This window comes from Anticarsia gemmatalis, chromosome 11 (assembly GCF_050436995.1).
Source record: "Anticarsia gemmatalis isolate Benzon Research Colony breed Stoneville strain chromosome 11, ilAntGemm2 primary, whole genome shotgun sequence".
Taxonomy (NCBI): domain Eukaryota; kingdom Metazoa; phylum Arthropoda; class Insecta; order Lepidoptera; family Erebidae; genus Anticarsia; species Anticarsia gemmatalis.
In genome coordinates, this window is record NC_134755.1 from 3,489,750 (window position 1) to 3,500,207 (window position 10,458).

The following is a 10,458-nucleotide window of genomic DNA, read 5'->3' on the forward strand; positions in this document are numbered from 1 at the left end:
CGACAGTAAGGCAAGAAGAATCTTTAAGTATTGTCCCAATATTGTTCAGCTTACAGAATTCTGTTTTCTCTTGCCTTACTCCTATGAGAAGAAGGCGTGATTTTATATACATAATATGTAACTGTAGTGGACTTAAGGCCTAACCCCTCTCTCGCTTAGAAGGAGACCCTAGTCCTGCATGGGACAGTAATGGGTTAAATAAATGTATATTTAGCTTACAGAATTTTATTTCACACAACTATTTCACCAAATGGATGATAACCTTTTTATAGCAAATAATTTATGCCGTATATAAAACGGAATAGGAAAGACCACTGACCTGCAGTTATAAAACAAAACTAATATAATAGTAATTATCAGTTTTGATTGACTTACCTACTTAAGGATCGTGTTTATTATTCATAAACGATATAATAGGAAAAATAGAACCACCAAGCCAAAGTCCGGCTCACTCTTGACTGTTTTTGTATTTGGGCAGTTGTATCTTGCAGGCACTTAATTTTTATGTTATTGTGTTATTATCGTGTCCTTTTCTTTTACCATCGCGTTAAAAAACCTATTTAATTTTGTACAAAACGGATTCGTTAGTCTGTTTTAAAATTGTCTATTACGGTATACCGGTGTTGCCAACTCACAAAATGGCATAGTAGATTTTCTGGCAAAAAAAAACACCTTCCTCATGCAAAATTTTAACTTAAGATGAGTAATGGAGTTAATACGTTACAGTCAATATTGCTCAAAAAAAACATTACGTTCAGTACAAAAAAATTTTTCGCAGCAAAAAACAAAAGCCACACATTTTTGTGTTGCACAAACAACAAGTGACGTTTTCTTCTACCAAATGTACGTAAAACTAAATTTCCAAGCCAGTGTTATACAATCTAATAAGTAACACGAACTTTGAAGAATGCAATTCTGAGGGAAAAACATCCTCGAGAATCGAGATGAACACTTCATTTCTCCGCGATTTTATTATAAAGAAACGCGCCGGTGGAGGAAATGATTATAATAAAAGAAAGTTTACGAGATCCTTTTGAGGAATACCCTTGAATTTTCGTAATAAAACCTAGGGCGTAGGTATTACATAAATCATCGCCCTTCACGGCAATAAATGAAAAAAGTAGCATCGACATGTTTGATAAAGTTTAAATTGAAAGCGAGTAGCGGGTGTTGAATGTACTTGTACTGTGCATAATGTCGTGCATAATTACTTGATGTACAACATTAAATGTGAATGCAAAAGAAGCTTGCAGAAAATGTAGGATTTGGGTTTTTTGATCTTTGGCCTACCCTTTTGAGAATTGGACGTGGTTTTCCGTATAATGTGTGGCATTTAAATATAATATATGAGACTAGCAACAGGCATGTAAAATTTTTCGAGTGATAGTCTAATTTATAAAACGAAACAAAATCCTCAATTGTCACATATAATGGTTATCTTCGTTTTTTTGCAAAAAATTTTGAACAACTAAACAATACTAAACGTTCACCAAACAGCATGTATTCACTTTCATACTTTATCTCAGTAAATGACTATCTCTAATTGTTTTATTAATGAAGTGTTCTTCAAAAATATGAGAAAAAAATACATTTTACGATTTCATTTATCACCATACTGTCAGATGTTTATCAGCCGTTCTGTGTGTTGTAATTGCCAAAATTATCATTTGCATTTGTTTTTTAATTGTTTATAAAATCTCCTATCTCTTTCAAGAAGTTCATAATGTTTGTGTGGTCGTTCTTTTTATTCAATTTCTGTTGAACTCCAACAACATTGAGATTGCCATATTTTCCCTAATTAATAATGAAGCTCTAAAAGAACAGGAGTTTATCTACCACCAGTTGAAATTTATTTACACTACCCGCCACAAGAAGTATTTTAAACTAATCGCCGACAAGTTTGTTTTTATTTTATCTTAAAATATAATTTGATTAATTATCCACTAAATAGAAACTCAAATAACCCATTTATAACACGAATATATTTCATGAGAAGTCACAGAATCACATTCTTTCTTTATATACCTTGTATCACTATAATCTGTCACAGCTAATTTAAAAACGATTAGCTTATATCCTTCAAAATTCTTTACCATGTCTTTCACAACTTACACCACTTCCTATAAACGAGGTCAATGGGCTATGGCGGTGCCATGGGATAGGTAATTTGACATAAATCTATGGAGAACCATCGACACGCCCCGCTCCTTATGTATTGCCTCGACAGGTATTACTTCACACAATTTATTACTATCGGAAACTAAATATTTGTGCCCCCACTCACTTAGCTGCTACACCTTTGTTTTTTTGTTTGACTGTGTTATGGATAGTAGGGAACGAACTACTTTGCGAGTAGTGATTGAATTGATGTCAACAATTTTACATGGAAAATGCCTTTAGTTTATACTTTAGAAACTTTTTTGTTACAGTTTTTTTTTACAGCTTAATAAAATCTAGAGATTTATTCGTTGTATACGACAATAATTCCAATTGTAACCAGCTGGTTTGACCACTAGTCCGTTCCCTGGTGTGACCAAGAGTCACAAAAATTCATGCTTTTTTTTTTAAATCGGATTTTGTCTTTAAGGTTTTTAACCAAGATTATTTGTACTTATCGACGGACAATAAAACATACAGTCTATTGCCATAATACTTTACGGTTTCAAACACCGGAAGAAACCATAATCTAAATAAATATATTTTCCACGGTAAATGTATAATCCAACACGTCTCAAACAAAACTCCATTCGTCATTCCAACTTTATTTTACTTTAAAGCTACGAGTATTCAACAAACAACATCGGTTGAAGCGGTAATATCTGCTAACACCTCATACGCTCATGTGCGCTTAACAACGCTTATTCGCGCTTACCTGTGGTCCCGCACTGAAAAGTTCCCAGCTAAAGTTATGCAAAATATGACCCGTCCAACGAATTAACCAAGCGAAGTTTCAAACTTACTAGATAATGCTTCAACCGACTGTTTTCAATGTTCTGTTTCAACTATTCGGATTTTAGTGCCGTTTCTTTCAAAAATAAATCTTTAGTATGAGGAGAACATGTAAAGTAAGTAGTATTGTAAACAAATACTAACAAAATGTGTCGAATATCTAACATTGAATGTCATAAATGGAATGAAAGGTATGTATAGTAGAGACTAACGCCTTCTATTGTAATCTTTAGGAACTAATCAAGCAATCTGCTTGTGGCCGAGTGCAGCGTAGTGAATGACACATCTTTTACTAAGCAATTTAATATATTTCTGCAGTCCTATATACTTTAATGTAGTGGCTTAAAATTTGAAGTTAAATCATAGCGGCCATATAACAACGATTCTTGGAAGAAATATCCCTAAATTCCAGGTCGAGCCCAAATTCCAGGACGAAACGTCAAGGTTTCTGGTGCCACATATTAGTGTCGTGGTTAATATATCTAACAAAACCTTCAAATTATAGTATTAAAAGGATTCAAAATCCCGTATAACAACAGATTCTCATATAACTAAAGGTGTTAAGCGTCGAGCAGGTGTCTGCGGTTTGAGGTAAGCCCGATGCGAGATTTCCCAAACTTATTGTTTTAAACTCCCTACATAATTAAACCTTATCACTTTCGCAATAAAACCCATATTGCAATGGCTTAACGTGACAACTTATTTGTGGATTTCCGATTGAAATCCTGCGATTTTCGAATTCATTATTTCGATAAGCATAAGGTTGGAATTTGTGTGGCAAGTGTGATAACAGTTTTGTGAAATTATGACTATTACAACTTTTGTCTGCGGACTTCGGACAGCCGTGAAATGATTTCGTATAAAATGTGTGTAAGGAAAATCGTTATAACACGTCTTGTGTGAAAAGCTAGTGGAAATGAAATTGAAAATATTCTAAGTTTCTTCGAACTATTTCTGAGTACATTTTAATTTGCAGTGCAGTGTCAAAGAACAATTCAATATTCTACGCTTGGACTAGAACAAATTTTACTAAACTGATATTTTAAGGTATCTCATTTTAACAGAAATATAAACAAGTGCTGTACTTCTATTCGCAGTAGGTGGTAGTACCGTAACCGTAGGCGTATATTGAAATTAACTCTGTAGCGAATTCTGATCGACTATAAACAATCAATACTAACTCTGCATGGTAATCTGCATCTCATATTTACGATACCAGGAATACAAATAACATATAGGTCAGGATACGTAACATAATTCCACGAAGATGCGCATTATTCTATATCGCACGGTTTATGCATGAACACGATACATTTCCGTACTGAAATACAATAATGAACGAATATGCTATATTTTTGAATGTTAATAAATGTCTTCCTGTTACTTTCTTACTTAAAACCTATGGAGGATAGGAGGATAAGGATTATTGCGGTTTTCCTAACATATTTTCAGCCTTATTGACCACCGGTAATCGCTTGGTCATTTCTTTGACAGTACATCAGGGGACAGCAAAGCTTTTTGTTGCTGTTCTAGACGCAGTTTATTTTATTATGATCGAGGGGCTCATAGCTAGTTGCGCTCACCGGTCAGTAAACGATCCGGTCATTCTATAGATGGGTGACCGCATAGTGGTATTTGAACGTAACGTCTCCGTGCTTCGGAGGGCACGTAAAAAGTCGGTCCCGGTTGTTGTCGATTAAGATGATTGTCGTTAAGCCTTGTCAAAGGCCTTTCAGGCGGCTTGAACAACTTTGACACTAGGTTGACCACTAACCATACGATAGGTAGATAGATTATAATCGGGAATAAACATTATCTAAGTTCCTACGCAATGTGCTTTACTAAGTTGATGGACTATAGTATAATATATAAAATGTAATCCAAACTACACTTCAAGAAAAACATATAGCGTGTTATAACACCATGAAACATTACTCATAATACTTTAGAATTGACTTTTATGCTATACTTAACAGTCCCATGACCGCTGTACAACATAAAGTATCACGTTCTAATAATTATATTTTCATACAAAGTTACTATACGTGACTCGTAATACTCTACACGGATCATAAACTATTTATCTATTCATGTTTATGGCTATCTTCTAACATGCCGTGTCCTTCCAACTCGACATGCGTTTAGCCATGACATGCTTTCATATTTTCACTAAGTTACTGCATGAAAGGTTATTGCACTTTCAAGGAGGATTGTCTGTAATTGAATCGACTTTGAACTGCCATTGTTGGGTATTAAATATTATATATTTATGTTTGACATGCTTGTTCGTGAAATTGTTGACATGTTGAGTTTATTATGCACATCTTTTTTTATAATTTTTCTTTTCATCTTGTTAAACTTACTTATTAATTTGCTTTGTTAGGGAAAATGAGTGGTTTAAAAATTAAACATAACACGACCACTTCACGTTAGATGAAGTGATTGTAGTTGTTCTATGCGGTTATTGAAAACAGCCGTTTACCATGATTCACCGACAGTATTGCGTCGACAGCAAATACATATATTAGGATCTTTCTTTATTCTTTACTCCTATTGGTTGTAGCGTGATGATATATAGCCTATAGCCTTCCTCAATAAATGGGCTATCGAACACTGAAATAATTTTTCAAATAGAACCAGTAGTTCTTGAGATTATCGCGTTCAAACAAACAAACTCTTCAGCTTTGTAATATTAGTATAGATTAGTATAGATGTGTTTAGATAAAGGTAACTACCGCTGCCTCCTAATTTCTATCAGAAATCCAAGATAATTATCTACCGTAAAACGGGGTGAATAGAAACAATTTTCAACTTTGTCCTAAAAATTTGTAGCGAATAACTTGTTATTTTTATTGTCAGGTTGTTTTATATCATGTCCGGCGCCATGAAGAAAGAGTTAAAACCATATTTGTCCAAAAATATGCATAGTTTTACGATATTTCATTAAAAAAATGGTCAATTTCTATTCACCCAGCGATAGGGGTGAATCGAAACGACCAAAGGGGTGAATGGAAAAATTGTGTTTTAAAACGTTTTTTCAGTTAACAATATTGTATCTTTATAGATAAATATACACCTAAAGAGATAAACACTCCAAACAACTCATTAGAAAAGAAATTCCACTTTAAATCCAAAGTTTTAAAAAAAAATGTATGGACCATTAAGGCATTCGAGGACGGTCGACTTTGAAGCAATTTTTGGGTATAAATATCAATTTAAACATTTAAACAATTATGACACCGCAGAGAAGTAATATCGACGTGTAATCATTTCAAATTTGAACAAAATTCTTAAACGAGGAGTACTCAAACATTGGGCTTGAAAACTTTCCTGATTTTTTTTCTATTCACCCCGTTTTACGGTACCTTCCTTATTTTTTTCGCTTTCCGTACCAATCTTACAATCCCAATAAAACAACATCGCACGTAATTCATGCATGAATTTATCACATAGTAAAATATCTTACACGCTAACCGCAATGCACAATAAGCTCGGAGCAATCACGCTCAATTACAGAGATATTCCAGTGATGTTATCATACAATCGCAAATGTAATAATTACCCGTAGAAGACGTTTCTATCATTCTTTAATTACAATTACAATCACTTTTGATTGGAACACGATATCTTCGATGCTTCAGGCTGTAGCTTCTGGGAAATTTGAATATTTCATTCGTGATGGTTCGAATGCAGAAGATGTATGAATATTAAATTAGAGTCAATATATTTTGCTTAAATGTACGGTGTAATGAGCATTATTTGAAACAATAATTTTGATTTATAACTGCTAGTGTTGAGCAAATTTTAGCGTGCGGGTATTATATTAATAAATTGGTTAAAACTTTATTGCTTATGACTTTTATCATTTTGATATTCGTAGCGATAACTGTGATGCTTCTTATTTAACCTGCATCTGTGCCCCACTGCTGAGAAAAGGCTTCTTCCGCAAACCTCCATACCGTCGTTGTGGTCTTAAGCAATCCTGAAACATTTCCGGGTCGTCAAATATAAAAACCAAACAAAATTTTTTACAGCGGCCAAATAATTCTTTGAGCAAAATTTGTCGAAAGCGACTAGATAAAATATATATTTTATCCTTATAACACTAAATTCTAATATTGCTACATCCATTCGATACACTTCCGAATCGAATACATCGTGTTGAGCCAAGTTCAACGGATTATCTCTGCTTACCTCCCACAGATAAGTGTGACGGTGAAATTACTTAGTGAAACCGAATCTCATTGATTACCGTTACAACAAGCATGTTTAACGAATTGTATTTTGTTCGTGTATTATCTACGATTAGTCGTTACTTGTTACCTAATGACTTGTTTATTTATAAAAAACTTTCTCTGAAATATTAAAGCTCTTGACTTGTTTTGCCTATTTTATAAACAAGAATGCTAGTGCATAATTCAGCAATAGTATAGAAATCATATTTTAATGGACGGGCTCGTTTATTAGACGTTTAAAAATAAGATTCAAAACTTTTTTTCTGTTCTAAAATCTTTGTTCTGTTAAAGAAACTATTACTTTGGTGAACTATGATTTTATAAAAAGAATTTCTGATGACAACTTCTAATGAAAATTGTAACTTTTAAAAAAGTTTTAGATCCAAAGACCTGTCTACAACACATTGACAACGAACCAACGAAATTTTCAACGAAATTTTCATATTTGCAGCAACCCAAAGCTTTCTTTCATTCCCACGTCGAGAATATTACGAGACCACAACAGACATGCTCTAACGTTTCAACAACGGTCTGTTGCGGTCAGGATTTCTATTCAAATCTTCGCCCATTATATTATTATGTTAGAGCGTTTAATTCTGTCAGATGTATTTCCCTAGACGTTCACTGTGAAGCTCTATTTTCTGCTTTTTGCAATGTAAATTTTGTTTTTTGTTAGAAATTAAGTGAGATACAATTCTATTCAAAATTAATTTCATATCACGGATAAACAAACATACAAATTACCGACCCAAATACAAGCTAGATATAAGTTCCGGATCCAAAATAGAATTGATAAAATACACGACAAAGAGAAGCATCATTGATTTCTATTATGAGCAGAGTTCCCTATACCTATGTGGTAAACCATTCGCTCCCTATTAAAAACAAAAAGTATCTTCATTAATTAGTCTTTAGCTCATATCATCAATATCACACTTATATTAAAGGAAAAAAGGAATACTGTTTGTTTGCGAAAATTTAATAAAATTACTCCCTTACTACTAGACTCTTTACAATAATCACTATATCAAACTTCTAATTTCCCTTCGGATCAATCCCACAATTCAGAAACTTCAACGTTCAAAACAAAACTCGGAGTAAATTCGCCCACATTTTTCGCTGTGCTCTTAATCACGGCCGCCACTGTTTGCTATCACGCGTCGGGATTAACACTTGAAATGCAAATAGGGCCACGTTAAAGTACACACCAACGATACGCTTGAATTAATTCTGTCTAATTTCGTATGAGGCTTGCTGCACACACATTCGGTTCGGAATGAATCTGACTAGCTTTTCGGTAAAATCGAATATAATGATGAAAGTTCGGGAAAAATGCCGCTCGACATTGCTGAGCTTAAATAAAAACCGAAATATGACAATCGATCATGAAAGAGGTATCCGATCGCCATTAGTCAAAACCTAATGAAACACTACCTACTACTAACCTAAAAAGAAGTTATTATGGTCGAATGATTTTGTTGAACCGCATGAATTACCCGATCGGCACAAGCCGAACAAGTATAGAAATTGCTTCGATTCGGATTTTCTGTTCGTTAGATGTCCCCGAACCGAACGTGCGAACCCGAATATGTATGTAGCAGGCCTTTGTACGTACGTAGGATTTTAACCTCGCTTAGTATGGTTAAGCTGTACGATTGTTTTATTCTTATCTTTAGTGAGAATGATGTAGGGGTCTGGTAACGTAGATAGGGGTGTTGTGGGTGCCCGTTTAGTGAATTAAGGATTATCGTAAATTAGGAATATTATTATTATGACTAATTTTATTCGGTATACATCTATTATAGTGTAATATACTTGGCTTTTTAATTGTGTTTTTGTAATAAAGTTTTGCAAATAGCAGTTTTTATAAAGTATCTTAAAATAATCATGTGTCATGCCAAAGGTGTTGTAATAATTTTTATTCTATAGGACAGGGATTTTTACTTAAAAGGAGAATAATAAATACATACACATTTTGTACGTTTCATAAGTAGGTATTACTATACTAGTAAAATGTCATAGCTGATATAATATAACAGATTCAATTAAATCTCGCTTCATAATATTATATTTAATTAAAACTACGTGTTCTTATCACAGTCGCATTTGTATCTAAATTAAAAATCTACGTTTAAATTAACTTAATGATGTTATTTTTAATTTATGACCTTCAGAACTGCGAGTGTTATCAGTTCATAAAATATAATAATTGCACCGGGATACAGTTTAGCATGACGCTTCTTCCGAAAGGGGTTATGCAGGGTTAGGGGGTAGGCAAAGTTTTATCTTCACTTAAAAGTTATTGCATTTGGAGAATCGTTTTCTGTTTTGCTAAATTAGGTGCTGAGCTGCCTTTGTTTATACAATTACCTGATTGATGTGATCTTGGGTTCGATTCTCGAGTTCAAAGTGTCCTTTATAAAAATAGTCGGAAATGTGACCTGGCTAATGGCTAACCCCAATAACATGGGACTAACTAATTAACTGATGAATAAAATACTTACTAAATGTTCAATGGTCATGTTTTATGACTATGATTTTTCTAAAAGCGACGATTTATTATTTTCGTTTAATAAAGAAATAGTAAAAAAACGTGACATGAGCGTATTATAAATAATCCATGCTTATTCTTAAAAACCAGGCGCGAATTAAAAAAGAAAAATCACTACAAACTGACCTCTCCACTCTGAACCAAGAAAAGTGAAATCCAATTTTCCAGTTCAAAACTTAATTTCTTTTTCGGGAAAACGACAGTAAAAAGTAATCAAAAAGTAGATAAGACACATCGATAAGTACTTACAAACGTTCTGAAACTTGCCAAGTAATTCCAAGTTTTACGCATCCTTGAACCGGTATTTAGGCCTTACGTTCCACTTCTGGATTCGTATTATGGAAAATGTTGAATTACTATCTGTTTTTTTTAGTAATCGGTAAGATTTGGAGCCTTATTTGGCTTATTTTTTTGGTTCTAGGCCTAGTTATGTTGTACAATCTTGAAAAATGCAATTAATATTGTTAAACTATTTTATAAGTTATCATGGTAAACGACGAAACGATCTTGCTGGAGCATTTCATAGGCCTCTGCCTATACCATCGCGTATAAACAGGCTTGATGACGTTATAACGCATGTATAAACGTAATTCAGATATTTACGTCGGTCTATGGTTCATAGTTTTAACAAACATTTGACCAGGTTAAATTCAACACAAGAAGCTTAAGTAATTCATTTAAATTACGTTTCCTGCTTTCAATAACTTAAGTTAAAAGAAAAAG